General features: G+C 37.5%; 1 long non-coding RNA gene across 1 annotated transcript in view; it reads left to right on the top strand.

The window, feature by feature from the left end:
• Positions 1-303: 303 nt before the first annotated feature.
• The window catches only part of LOC121039811 (uncharacterized), an 87,696-nt gene continuing 73,759 nt past the window's right edge, over positions 304-14,240 (top strand). Inside the window, exon 1 of the long non-coding RNA XR_005795007.1 lies at positions 304-465. This is a non-coding gene — a long non-coding RNA (uncharacterized LOC121039811). The remainder of the gene's footprint in view (positions 466-14,240) is intronic.

The raw sequence follows: 14,240 nt of genomic DNA, 5'->3' as shown, positions 1-14,240 counted from the left end.
ACTGAGAGTTTATATTCTTGTGAGTTGAACAGAAAGTGTTTGGTGGGAGGGCATGATTAACCATGACAGGACAGTTGGTTAAACATTTCATCATTTTTGGCTTCAAAGTTAATGCCTACTTAAAATTAATTCAGTCATTTCAGAAGGTGAGAGTACAATATATTTAAATAAAATCATCACAGAATGTTAAAACAGAAAGTCTTTCCAGGGTTTTGAAATAACTTAATTTTACATGATAATTAATTGAATTCTCCCCTTACCCTATTCCATTTGATTAGAATTAGAATCACTTTCTTTTTTTGTAATGAAAGCATTAAGGATCATTTATCTAACTTTTCTCTACTAATAGGGCCTCAGAAAATGATGTTTCTGCTTTCCTTTGCCCTGTCTTGATGATCAAAGAGGGTGTTAGGAGCCCAGCTGAACCGAAAGTAAAATGGCCTGTGACTCAGAACCAGTCCTGAGGTTGGTGGGGATGGTAGCCAAGGGGAGAGGAAATGGGGTGCTAATGACATTAGGGAGAGTGGCTCTCCAGGGGAGAGCACTGATTTTACAGGTTTCGAGAGAATTTATGAGATAATTAATATCGGCAGTTGTGCACATTTTGTACGGGGAGTACTTCAGACAGCAACTAGATAGATGCCAACAGATGTGAAAGTAATAGTCCTTTGGATTTCAAATGCTGTCTACGTCTACATGAGGGGGAATCAAAAGAGTTCTCCTTGTTCAGGGGATGTTCGGTATGAACAACCGCAGTTTTATAAATTACCAGCCATTATTTTTTCCTTCAGAGCGCTCCATAGATTGCCTTTTCGAATTTTTCTTCCTTTCTGAAGCAACGTGCCTTGTAGACAGAACGACCATATGTCCTACAATTTTGAGAGCGGTTCTGATTTAAAATAATCTATCCTGTCGTATGCCCCCCGCACATTAGATCGTGTGACCAATTTGGGGTTCAGAAAGCGTGGTCACCATAGATTCAGCCATTCCAGATGAACAACTGCATTCCAGCAATCGCAGACGATTTGATCATCTAGTGCTTGATGTAGCACCCCCTCCGGCTTGGACCCCATGCGCTATTGTTCCTGAGCAGAAGAAATGAGGAGAAAGAGAAGGGCATCACTCTCCCACAACATTATAGGAATACTATTCTGCGCAATTTGTAAAGTGCAGACAAAAGTAGTTTGTTGTTGTGGTGGTGGTTGTTACTGTTGTTGTTGTTAACTTACATGATGCATATTGTGGAAAAGTTAAAAGCAAGAACGTAGCTGAGCAAAGAAAGGCATCCAGCCCTGTCAATTATCCTAACCACAATTACTTTTTAGTATTTTGATATGCATATATAAAAACATGTTTTTTATATATGGTTTTTCTTAACCAAAAATGTGGTCCCAATATCATGGACAGTTTTCTCACCATAATTCTCAATTAGCAGTGTGTCACATCTTTCTGTATCATTAAACACATATTTACATCATCCTTTTAATCACTGCCTAGTACTCTGTACACATATGCAATAAATTAATTAAAAGTCCTTTGAATGTTATTTTGATGTTTTGCTATAATATACGATACTGAGAAAGGCACGCTTTTCTTCACATCAAATATTTGGGTGGTGATAGGAGACTTTGTCCTCTAGAAGTCTGCAGATCTTCCTGAAAGCTGCCAGGAACAATAGCTTGTTGTAATGCATGCAAGTCTGGTCCTTATATGCCCAAACACATCAGTGACACGCTAATGAATCCTACTTTAATCTTTGCTATCATTTTCCATCGGCTTCTCTTGTGTTTCTCAAGGACTCTCTGGTGTCCAGACCAACTTTCTTGATCATCTCGTTGCCATTATTTTTTTGGCTGGATGTGGCAAGCATTGTTCTGAGGTCAGTCTATGGTTGAGTCTGTCTGGATCACATTTTCGGGTGGTGCATCACACATCATGTCTGCTCCCTGGCTCCGACCAACAAGACTTTAAAGAGATTTTTTAAAAGGCTCAGAAAGTTTCTTGGATATCAAACAGCTCTTATAAAAATAACATTTTTATGACTTAAAATGTAAATGAATCAGAAACATATGGATTAAATTTCCTTTGAAATACCCATGGGTTTAAAAACTGGAGGGAAGAGTGCTTGCAAAATGAGTTAAATTGAGTTTTGCCAAAAATAAAATGCTTGAAAAATTGTTGGGGATGTTTTGCTGATCCCTAGGTGTTCATGGGTTCTCCATTCTCTATCTGAAAAGTACTTAGATTTCAAAATTTGGGTCGCTCAATAAAAGGCACTTAAGACTCATCCAATGGGCATTTGGATCTCTAGTCAAAGAAGTGATATCATAAAGTCAATTTTTGATCAGATGTACTTGTAAGATGCCTTACTTCTTCAGTATCTCACAGTTTTCTCCACTGGCTGTGAGCATGTGTGAAAGGTGCATCCAAGAGAACTAAGACTATGTTGGTAAGGATTGATAGTATTTATCAAACAAATCCAAATGAACACCCTTCTCTTAAGTTCCCTTTTTCTGTCCGTTCCTCCAGTTCTTCCGTACTCTTCTATCTTGGGGTCAGTATCCATAGAAGCAGAGCTTAAGACAGGGATTCTGGAGTAAGTGACTTCTTGAGGAAGTGCTCTCAGGAGAAACGTGTAACGAAGTGAGGGAAACAGACGAGGCAAGGACAGAAGCTAAGCAAAGACGTGGTTTCAGCTGAAAACCAGCCTCAGCCTGATCTTAGAGGGAATGGCTTAAGGGGAATGAATAGCTTCTTAAGTTGTCTCCCCTTGCGGGCATATCCCACATCAGTCCTTGGAGAGGGGGGACATAACCCCCCTGGCAGCTGGGGGAAGGGCAGCTCCAGTCGGCTGAGGACAATTCTTGAGGGCACATGTCCAGGCAAGAGCGTAACTGTGAGTCCTAATCCACAATATCTACAGCAGTTGGGGGCTAGATGCAGTGGGTCCATGAAGGGGATCTGGGCAGGGTATCAACAGTGCTACGTACGTACAGTGCACACATCCCTCTTTCTCAGAACCTTGAAGACATCTTTAATTCTTCCCTTTCCTGCTTTCCCCCTATTCAATCAAATTGTTTCCATTTTATTTTCTTGTGGTTTTTCTTGTATTTATCTTCTTTGCCTATTTCTCACTGGAGTCAATTTAGTACAGGCTTTGTTGCCTAATATCTGGATTACCTATCCATTTCCCAGCTAAATTCCCACTTTAGAATATCCCCTAACCTAGATGATCCCACACATTGCTGGATTACTATTCTCCTCCAAACACCATTTTCAAATGCTTAAGAATCAGTTGTATTTCTTAAATATCTATGAGAACATTTCTCAAAAATTTCAGAAGGAAAATACATGAAAATTGTGGTGTTCTCTTTGGAGCTCCATTAAATGCTAACATAGTAACCTTAAAATAATGACTTTTTTTTTCTTGCTGTATCTGATATTATACTGAAGTAGATTATAATATGGAAAAATAAAGCTTGAGCAAAATAATTTGAAAAATATTGAGAGAATCTATCAATCAATCAAGCTAAAATTTTACTTAAATAAAATGATACATAAAGCACTTGGACCAGTGCCTGATAAGAGTAAGTGCACAATAGATACAGGCTAATATCTATTAGTCTCATTACTGGTCTCTCTGGTCACACTTTTGTCATCCTCCAATAGATACTTTAAACAGGAGCAACAGTGGTTATGTTTAAGCTTCCTTGCTTATATCTCTTCCCCACGTGTTTACAGTGAAACCCAATGTTTACCTTGGCCTGTAAACTCGGTTCCAGCCACTTCCTAACACATGCTTCCAGCACATGGGCCTTCCTTCTGTTCCTTAAATGTTAACCTCTTTCCTGTCTCAGGGTCTTTGCAGCTGCTGTTTCCTCTACCTGGAAAGGTCTCCTCCCACCCCACCTAGCCCTTGCATGATTGGATCCATTGTTAGGTCTCAGTTTATATATTTGCTTTTTGGAAAGTGTCTTCCTGACTAGCTCATTCATTCATTCATTCGTTCATTCACTCATCCATTCCATAAGTATTTACTGAGCACCTACTCTGTATCAGGCACTATTCTAGTCCTAGAAGAGAAAGAAAAACAACGATCACAGTAAAAAGGTTAACAGTTCCTGTCCTCACAGAACTTACATATGAGAAGAGAGAGAGAAAAACAAAATAAGTAAGCAAATGTATGTGTGAGTGTGTGTGTATGAGAAAACAAAGGGGAGAAGATGAATAGAATGATTGCTACTTTTGGTAGAGTGGTCAGAAAAGGCTTCCTTAAAAATTTTAGGGATCTTTATTTAAACAAAGACCTGAAATAGTTCCCCCCATGCCACTGTATATTCTGCATTTCAGTCTCTTGTGTTTTATCCACATAAAAGCTACTTATTAAAATTTGATAATTATTTTTTCCTTCTTTTTGTCTGTTTTCCCCACTAGATTATAAATTTAGTGAGGACACAAACATTCACTATTATAGTTCCAACATGTTACATAGTACCTGATGCATAAAAAGCATTTAGCATATATTTATCCAATGAATATATGAAGTTGTTTATTATTACTGAACCAAAAGAGTTATTCTCAAATGCAATCTATTATATTGGAATGAAATAAAATGCCATATGTGAAAGCACATTGTATGATGACAAAAGCTTACAATTCACAGTGAATTGTAATGAATAATAATTCTGTCTCATACTTTTAGGATAGAGATGGGGCATAAATAAAAGAGGAATACCTTGGTTACCATCTTAGCAGTGATATGTGTTTGCATTCCATCATATTGCAACAGAGAACATAAGCAGAGACATATTCCACCTCTGAACCTCTGATCTGTGTACCTTCCCCACCCCCACCCCATGCAAATATAAAAGAAAGAAAAAGAACACTCACCAAATCTTCCAGGTTTATCTCACTTTTCCCAATAATGCCTAAGTTGTGAGAAGATAAAGATGAAGTATGGACAATGACTCATTAAGATCATTTTGGGTGAGTGGCTGGGAATGAAACCAATCAAATTGCTTGTTCATTTTTGAATAATTAGTCAACAGACTGAATTATAAAATTTTCCACTTGTGTGGAAAATTACTCCTAGATCTGGCAAGAAGCATCCTTTCCCTGGGCTCTGGGCTTCTGAAAACTCCCTTATGCTCTCTAGCTGAGCTCCTCCTGATGGGGCATTCTTGGGGCCAAAAAAGACTTGTTCATGTAGAGATCATACCTTTCCCTTCTAGATTATGCTTTGGTTACTGGAACCTCAGAATTCTTTGTCCAGACACTTTCTGGACCTGTGTAGGCTCTTTACCATATCCTACTTCCAAAGAGCAGTTTGCAAAGCTTATGTGCCTACCTCTAAACCCAAAGAACCGTAACTGAAGACTGGCCACTGATGGGGAGATCAGTCATGCCTTGTGGGCCAGGATTGCTTGGCTTGAATTTGAATGCCTCAAAGCTCACAGTATTTAAGTGTCTCCATCTATTCTCTTACCCTGTAAGTGTTAGGGTCAGGCTGTTTACTTCCCAACCTCAGACCAAAAGTCTAATTCCTTCTCTTTTTTCAAGTCTTTCATAGACTAAGAGGAGAAACTTTGTGCAATCAGGTCATAACTTGATCTAAAAGTGCTACGTACAGTATCTTTGTGTCCCCCTCAAATTCACATGTTGAATTACTATTTCCCAATGTGATGGAATAAGGGACTTTTGGGAAGTAATTAGATCACAAGGGTGGAGCTCACGTGAACAAATTACTGCCCTTATAAGAAGAGACGAGAGATGATTTCTCTCTCCTCTATGTAAGGATATAGCACGAAGGTGGTCATCTGTAGATCAGGAAGAAGGCTCTCACCAGACACCAAATTGGCTACCACCTTGATCTTACACTTCCCAGCCTCCAGAACTGTGAGAAATAAATGTTTGTTCTTTAAAGCCATCTAGCCTATGGTGTTCTGTTACAGCAGCATAAACTGACTAAGACAAATGGAGAGATATATCTTAGGAGAAAAACAAAACCATAAAGTACATTCAAAATTTGGAAACCTAAAACGTATGTATCATTGTGCATACTGGCCTGTGGCTAAGCATACCGACAGTAACAAGGCTTCTGAGGGTGTCACACCCAGTTCTGGGAGAGGTGTGTGGGGTGTGCCTAATGGAGGTATCATTTCTTATAAACACCTGCACCTCTGAGATCTGGATTATAGGCCCTTTTCCTAGACTCCATCGTTCTCCCTCTGGGGGAGAGACTTGGGAATTAAAAAATATCCAGCTAACATCCTAATGTTATTCTAAGGAAGGCCAAGAAGACAAATTAGGACATTCTAGGCCAAGAAGTCAAGGGAAGTACAGTATCTTGTAAATTATTCTAATGGATGTATTCAGAGAGAATTGTTATGAATTCATTTAGATTACTGAGGAAAAATGATCTAGCAAATTGAATTCCAGGTGGGGTAGGAAGGTTCACAGTTTGGTCAGTGCTCTGCTAGACACTTGAGGCATGTGTAATATTGTTTTATTTCATGTTTCTTTGATAACTAAGGATGGTAAACATTGTATAATATTATTTACTGATCATGCATATTTCCCCTTTTGTAAACTGTCCATTTTTTTTTGGTGCCTCTCTCTATTGCTAGTTTAGAGTATTTATTTATTTGAATAAGGCTTTTGTAATTAAAAAAAAAGTTTCTTTATTTTTGAGGGAGAGAGTGTAAGCAGGGGAGGGGCAGAGAGAGGGGGACAGAGGATCCGAAGCAGGCTCCACAGTGACAGCAGCAAGCCTGATGCGAGGCTCAAACCCATGAACAGTGAGATCGTGACCTGAGGTGAAGTTGGATGCTTAACTGACTAAGCCACCCAGGTGCCCCTATAATTTTTATTTATTTATTTATTTATTTATTTATTTATTTATTTATTTATGTATTTATTTACTTACTTACTTATTTATTTAAGTAAGCTCTATACACAACCACGGGTCTTGAGCTCATGACAGATCAAAAGTCACATGTGAGCTAGACGGGCACCCCTGTTTATCTTTTAATTTTCTATTTTTTTAATGTAAGAGGTTTTATATTTTATAAATTTATAATTTAAATTTTAGCTGATTGTGATTTATCTTGTACAAAGTCTGCTCATTAATTAGGACAAAAATAATCCTTAGCAAAATTTGGTCTTCTAGCCAGTAGTGTGCTGTGTAACTACATTTTTATCTTTTTTAAAAAAAAATAAACTTTTTAACCTTGCAGTAATTATAGATACACATTCAGTTGTAAGAAATAATGTAGAGAAATACTATGCACCATCTACCCAGTTTTTACCAATGGTAACATCTTGCAAAACAATACGACAAACAGGATGTTGACATTGACACAGTCAAAATGCAGAACATTTTCATCACCAGAGACCTCCCTCAGGTTGCCCTTTTACATCCGTAGCTCCTCTGTCCCACTCATACCCTTCCCACCCCTGACAATCACTAATCTGTTGTTCGTTTCTACAATTTCATCATTTTAAGAATGTTTTATTAGGGGCACCTGTTGAACCTCTGACTCTTGATTTTGGTCCTGACCTCACAGTCATGAGATCAAGCCCTGCAAGGGACTCCTCCCTGGGTTGGGTGTGTAGCCTGTTGAGATTCTCTCTCTCCTCCTCTCTCCCTTTGCTCCTTCTCTGCTCGCTTACGTGTGTGTGTGTGTGATCTCTCTCTCTCTCAAAAAAAGAATGTTTTATTAATGGAATTATTTGGTAGGTAACCTTTGGGGATGAGCTTTTTTCATGCAGCATATATGTTGAAGATTTATTCAAGGTCTGTGTATTAATAGCTTGTTTTTTTAAAAAACACTTTCTAGGGGCGCCTGGGTGGCTCAGTGGGTTAAGCGTCCGACTTCGGCTCAGGTCATGATCTCGCAGTTCGTGAGTTTCAGCCCCTCACTGGGCTCTGTGCTGGCAGCTCAGAGCCTGGAGCCTGCTTTGGATTCTGTGTCTCCTTCTCTTTCTGCCCCTCCCCTGCTCACGCTCTGTCTCTCTCTGTCTTTCAATAATAAATAAAGGTTTAAAAAAAAATTTCTAGGTATACAATCATGCAGTTTATTTCTCTGCCTGTATGTCTTTTATTTCCTTTTCTTGCCTTGTTGCCCTGGGTACAATTTCCAGCACTGTATTGAATCAGAATGGGGAGTGCTGTCATCTGCCTTTTCTCAAGCTCAAAAGGAAACCATTCAGTCCTTCTACCAGAAAGGATAATTTTAGCTAAAGTTTTTTGTAGGTGCTCTTTATCGAGTTGAGGAAGTTTGCCTTTATTCCTATTTTTATGAGAATTTTCATCAGGAATGAGTATTGAATCATGTCAAATGCCTTTTCTTCATTAAGGTGATCATGTGATATTTCTTCTTTAGCTATTAATATTACAGATTACCTGGATTCATTTTTTTTTATTGAATCAGTCTTACATCCCTGGAATAAATCTCACTTGGATGTGGTATATAATTCTTATTTGTTGCTGAATTGTAGATGCTAGTATTTTATTAAAGATTTTTGTGTGTCTATATTCATAAGTGATATTGGGCCGTAGCTTTGTTTCTCTATACACTGTTTTTTGCCCCAAATATTTTTGTAATTTTTATTTACATTTTGTAAATTTTTTTAATGTTGTTTTTAATTTTATTTTTGATACAGAGACAGAGTGCAAGTGGGGGAGGGGCAGAGAGTGAGGGAGACACAGAATGTGAAGCAGGATCCAGGCTCTGAGCTGTCAGCACGAACCGTGAGATCATGACCCGAGCCGAAGTCAGATGCTTAACTGACTGAGCCACCCAGATGCCCCTGTAATTTTTATTTATCTTTTCACTTGATTTTCTAATATATAGAGATTTATATTTTATCAATTTATAAATTTTGGCATCATGTTAATACCAGTTTCACAAAATGAATTGGAAGTGTTCTTTTCTATTTTTTCAGAGTTTGTATAGAATTGCTTGTTAAATCTTTATATATTTTGTAGAATTCTCGAAGAAACCATTTGAGCTTGGAGATTTCCTTTTTAGGAATTTTTAAACAGTGAATTCAGTTTTTAAAATACATACTTATAAGGCTGTTCAAATGATATATTTTGGATCAGGAGAGTTGTAGTAATTTTTGTTTTGTTTGTTTTTTTGTCCAAGTTGTCAAATTCCCTTATTATCCTCTTGATGTCTGCAGTATTAATAGTGACAACCCTTATTTCAATTTTGGTGTTGGTAAGTCTTTGTTTTTTCTTTGACAGACTTTTTCAAGGTTTGTCAATTTATCGATCTTTTCAAAGAACCAGATCTTTGTTTCATTCAGTGTTTTATTTCTGGTTTCAATTTCACTGAGATCTGCTCTCACCATCTTTCTTTGGTTTTAATTTCCCTTCTTTTTGGTTCTTGAGGTGGGAGTTTAGATTGTTGATATGAGACATCTCCTCTTTTCTAATGTATGCATTTGGGCTATAAATTTCCCTGTTGGTTCTGATTTAGATGTGTCTTACAAATTTTGATGTGTTTTCATTTTCATTCAGTTCCATGTACTCTTTATATTTATTTTGAGACTTCCTCTTTGGCCCATGGATTGCATAAACATCTGCTGTTCACTTTTCAAGCATTTGGAGATGTTCCCATTATTTTGTTACTGATTTCTAGTCTGGTTCTTTGGTAGTTGGAGAACACGTTTGTAGTATTGCAATTCTCCTAAGTGTGTTGAGGTTTGTTTTTTATGGTCCAAGGCCTATTTTGCTATATGTTCTATGAGTACTTGAAAAGGATGTATATTCTGCTGTTGTTGGGTACAATGTTCAATAAATATTAATTAGCTCCTGTTGTCTCATGTTATTGTTGAGTTCCTCCATATTTTTACTGGGTTTTCTGTCCTCTATCGATTGTTGAGTGATGATAATGAATTCTCCAACTATAATGAGTGGATTTGTCTATTTCTCTTTTCAGATCTATTGGTTTTGCGTCACGTATTTTCCAACTCTGTTGTTGTCTGCATACTCACTTATGATTGCTACATCTTCTGGGTGAATCGACAATATTCTCATCATATAATGTTTATCCCTGATCTCTGTCTCTGGCAATTGTCTTTGTTCTGAGATTTACTTTAATATTAGCATAGCCTTTCATGCTTTTTTAAAATTGTTCTCATCGTTTATTTTTTCCTTCTTTTTACTTTGAACCTGACTATATCATTGTTTTTGAAATGAATTCTTTGTAAACAGCATATAGCATGTCATGTTTTTAATTCACTCTGCCTGTTTTGTCTTTCACCGCTTGCTTTAATTATCACATTATATGTATATAATTAATCATAGTCTACTGGTGTGTCATTTTACCTACTGTCTCATTTTCCTTTACTGTCTCTCATTTTTAATATACTTGTCTTCAATCTTCCCTCTAGATACACTTAGAATCACAACAGTGTTATCATTTTTGCTTTAAACATCAGTTATAATTTAGAAAACTCAAGAGAAATTAAACTTATTGTATTTACTCAGAGTTTTCTAACCATGTTCTTTCTTCTTTACTGAAATTCCAAGATCCCTCCTATTGTCATTTCCTTTGTGTTCAGAGAACTTCATTTAACCCTTCTTTCAGGGTAGGTACACTGGTGGCAAATTATTAATTTTATTTCACCTTTGAATGTCCTTTATTCCTGAAGGATATTTTCCCTGGGTGTAGGATTCTGTAATGACAGTTGATTTCCTTCAGCACTTAAAACATATCATGCTGCTTCCTTGTGATCCCAATGGTTTCTGATGAGAAATCTGCTACCATTCAAGTTGTTTTTCCACTATAGATAGTGTACATTTTTCTTTAGTGTTCAGGAGTTTAATTATGCGGCATCTATGTGAGAATTTCTTTGGTTTATCCTACTTGGGATTCAAGTTTCTTGAATATGTGGTTTTAGGTCTCTTGCAAAATGTGAGGAGTTTCAGTCATTATTTCTTTGAATACGTTTTCAACCCCCCCCCATGCACACCCTTTCTCTTTGCTTTCCAGCAATCCAATGCCACAAATTAGATCTTTTATCATAATTCCACAACTATGAGGTTCTTTTCAGTTTGTCCAGTCTATTTTCACTCTGTTGTTCAGGTTGGATAATTTCTTTTGCTCTATCTTCCTATCCATTAGTTCTTTCCTCTGTGGCTTCTGTTCTGCTGGTGAGCCCCTCTACTGAAATCTGCGTTTCAGCTATAGCTTTCAGTTCTAAATTTTCTATTTGGTTCTTCTTTATATCTCTTGTTTCTTTTCCAAGACTTTGTATTTTTTCATTTGTTTCAGGCATCATCATAATTGCCATTACGGCATTTTTACTCATGGCTTCTTTCAAATCTTTGTCAGATCCTAACATGTTTGCCATCTTAGCGTTGGTGTCTAATGATTGCCTTTTTTCATTTGTTTTGAGCTCTTTCTCATTCATCGTATGACTAGTAATTTTTTATTTAACCCTGGACCTTTTGGTTCATGAGGCTGGTTTTATGTAAGCCTCTATTTTAGCTGGCTTTATGTAATATCTCTTTGAAAGTGGAAAGTGAGGCACCAACTTATTACTCTGAGGTGGAAATAGAAGTCCAGGCTCCCTACTCAGCCTTGTTTGCATGTAAGGTAGGGGGATCCTTGTTATTGCTGAGCAGGCTTCAAGTCCAGCTCTTCCCATTGTCCCACTGGCAGCATGGTGGCAGTGGCCTCGTAACTAAAGGGAGATGGTGAATGTCTTGACTCTTCACTAAGCTTCTTCTAACACCACTCACTAAGGAAGGGAAGGAATGCCTCATTAATGCTGGGTCGGTGTTGAAGTCCAGACTTCCCAGGTGATCTCCCCTAACATGGAAAGTAAGGCTTCTTTACTTGTCTATGGGAATGAAAGCAACAAAAGTCATACTTTCTTCTGTGACACTACTGTAAAGGTGTTGGGACACCTTGTTGAAACCTCTTGGAGAGGAAGTCTTGACTTTCTACTTACTCTTTACTGACATGGGTGGGGGCCACTTTTTTTTTTTTTATTGTTTTTGTGTTTGGATGGAATAGATTATCTAAAAAGTTTCTCTTTCTAGGCTGCCCCTATCCTGTTCCTTTGGCTGTAGATCGCAGACTTTTTGCAGAAGGATTTTTTTGTCTGTACAGTTTGCATTCCCAGGTTGCCAGCTTCCTTAGCACCAAAAGTGGGATATAAGAGATAACAAATAAATAAAAACCAACAACAACAAAAAAAACCTCCCACTAATGTAACTCATCTCATTTCTCAGGCCCTGATATTCCCGAGTCTATCTGCCTTATTTCTATCTTTCAGAGTCTTCCTATGCTTGTTTTGTATATAGTGCCCAGGAATTTTAGTTGTAATTAGAAGGAAGAACAGGGAAAAGTACATCTACCTCATATTCCTTGAAGCGGACATCTTTAAATCTTTTATTTCTTTTAGCCATAGGTATTTTATTTTCATTTTATAGGTACTGCATGGTTCTTGTTATGTTCATTCTTAAGTTTATAAATAGTTATGTATATAGTTACTATTTCTTTTTTTTTTTTTTTCAACGTTTATTTATTTTTGGGACAGAGAGAGACAGAGCATGAACGGGGGAGGGGCAGAGAGAGAGGGAGACACAGAATCGGAAACAGACTCCAGGCTCCGAGCCATCAGCCCAGAGCCTGACGCGGGGCTCAAACTCACAGACCGCGAGATTGTGACCTGGCTGAAGTCGGACGCTTATCTGACTGCGCTACCCAGGCGCCCCAATAGTTACTATTTCTAAGTTGAGTCTCTGTAGGATCTAGAACATTTGAATCTTCCAACAGTTCTCAATTTCTCTGAAACTTCAGGGAGAGTCCCAAGAAGCACATATGTGTATGGAAAACGTTCCAGATAGAATCACATTTTATTATTAACTGGGGTGTGGTTCCACAGAGCTATACAACTTGGTGTTCTGGTGAACCGGGCTTGAATGTATGTGAATCTTTAAAGTAGTGGTTGCCTAATTATAGCTTCATTAAGCGTGAGGTAAGAGCACAGACCTTGGAATCAAACAACCTGGCTTCTTCACAAAGTTACTGAATGTTTAAGTACCTCAGTTTATTCACCTGTGAAATGGAGATATATGAGTACTATCTGAAGTGAAATCTGCTGCCTTTCAAGTTATTTTTCCCAATAAGTAAGATGTCAGTTTTCTTTGGTTGCTTTTCAGATTATTTTCTCTGCTTTTAGTTTTCAGAAGTTTAATTATCATGTGTCCTGGTATGGATTTCGTTGGTTTATCCTGTTTGGAGTTCTTCCAGCTTCTTGACCTTATGGATTTAAGTCTATACTAGGATAAAGTGCATTAGTATGCATGTCACATTTGTAGCAGTGTCTGCTCATAAAAGCCATGTAAATGTTAGTCATTTACATTATTACTGTCTCCTTTCCTTAAGGAAAGAACTAAGAAAATGTAATTATGGACTTTAGTTAATAATAATAATGTATCAGTATGAGTTCATTACCTGTAACTAATATAACATACTGAAGTAAAATGTCAATAATAAACTGGCTGTGTCATATATGGAAACTCTCTGTATTACCTTTGCATTTTTTCTGTAACCTAAAATTGTTCCAAAACAATAAGTTTACTTTAAAAAATGCCTGTGGGAAATGAGTGAATGGAAGGAATGACACAGAATAGGAAACAAGGATAGAGATTTTTAAAAAATTGTTTAACAAAAGGAACTTTGTGGAAAAGAATATATTTAGTTAGTCTGAAAATATAAACTATAATAATATATTCTTTTCTTTTGAAAAAATAGATGCAAAAAGAAAGCAAAAAATTTAGACACTCTGTAACTTAGCTAGCATGTGGCCAATAGCATTGATTTCAGTTAATAGCTTATAATCACAATAATTAGTCCAGGGCCAGTGAGCCAAGTTATTGGAACTATTTTTCTTTTTTTTTTTTTTAATTTTTTTTTAACATTTATTTATTTTTGAGACAGAGAGAGACAGAGCATGAACGGGGGAGGGTCAGAGAGAGAGGGAGACACAGAATCTGAAACAGGCTCCAGGCTCTGAGCTGTCAGCACAGAGCCCGATGCGGGGCTCGAACTCACAGACCGCGAGATCGTGACCTGAGCCGAAGTTGGCCGCTTAACCGACTGAGCCACCCAGGCGCCCCTGGAACTATTTTTCTAATAGAAATTGTCTTAATTCAGACCAGGGAAGTATTTGTAGGGGAGGTGTATGGTTAGCATAGTAATAGATGCACTGAAATT

This window comes from Herpailurus yagouaroundi, unplaced genomic scaffold, assembly GCF_014898765.1.
Source record: "Herpailurus yagouaroundi ecotype Mexico unplaced genomic scaffold, PumYag 181, whole genome shotgun sequence".
Lineage (NCBI taxonomy): Eukaryota > Metazoa > Chordata > Mammalia > Carnivora > Felidae > Herpailurus > Herpailurus yagouaroundi.
The sequence above is the reverse complement of the archived record's forward strand: the minus strand, read 5'-3'. Positions and strand labels throughout refer to the sequence as shown.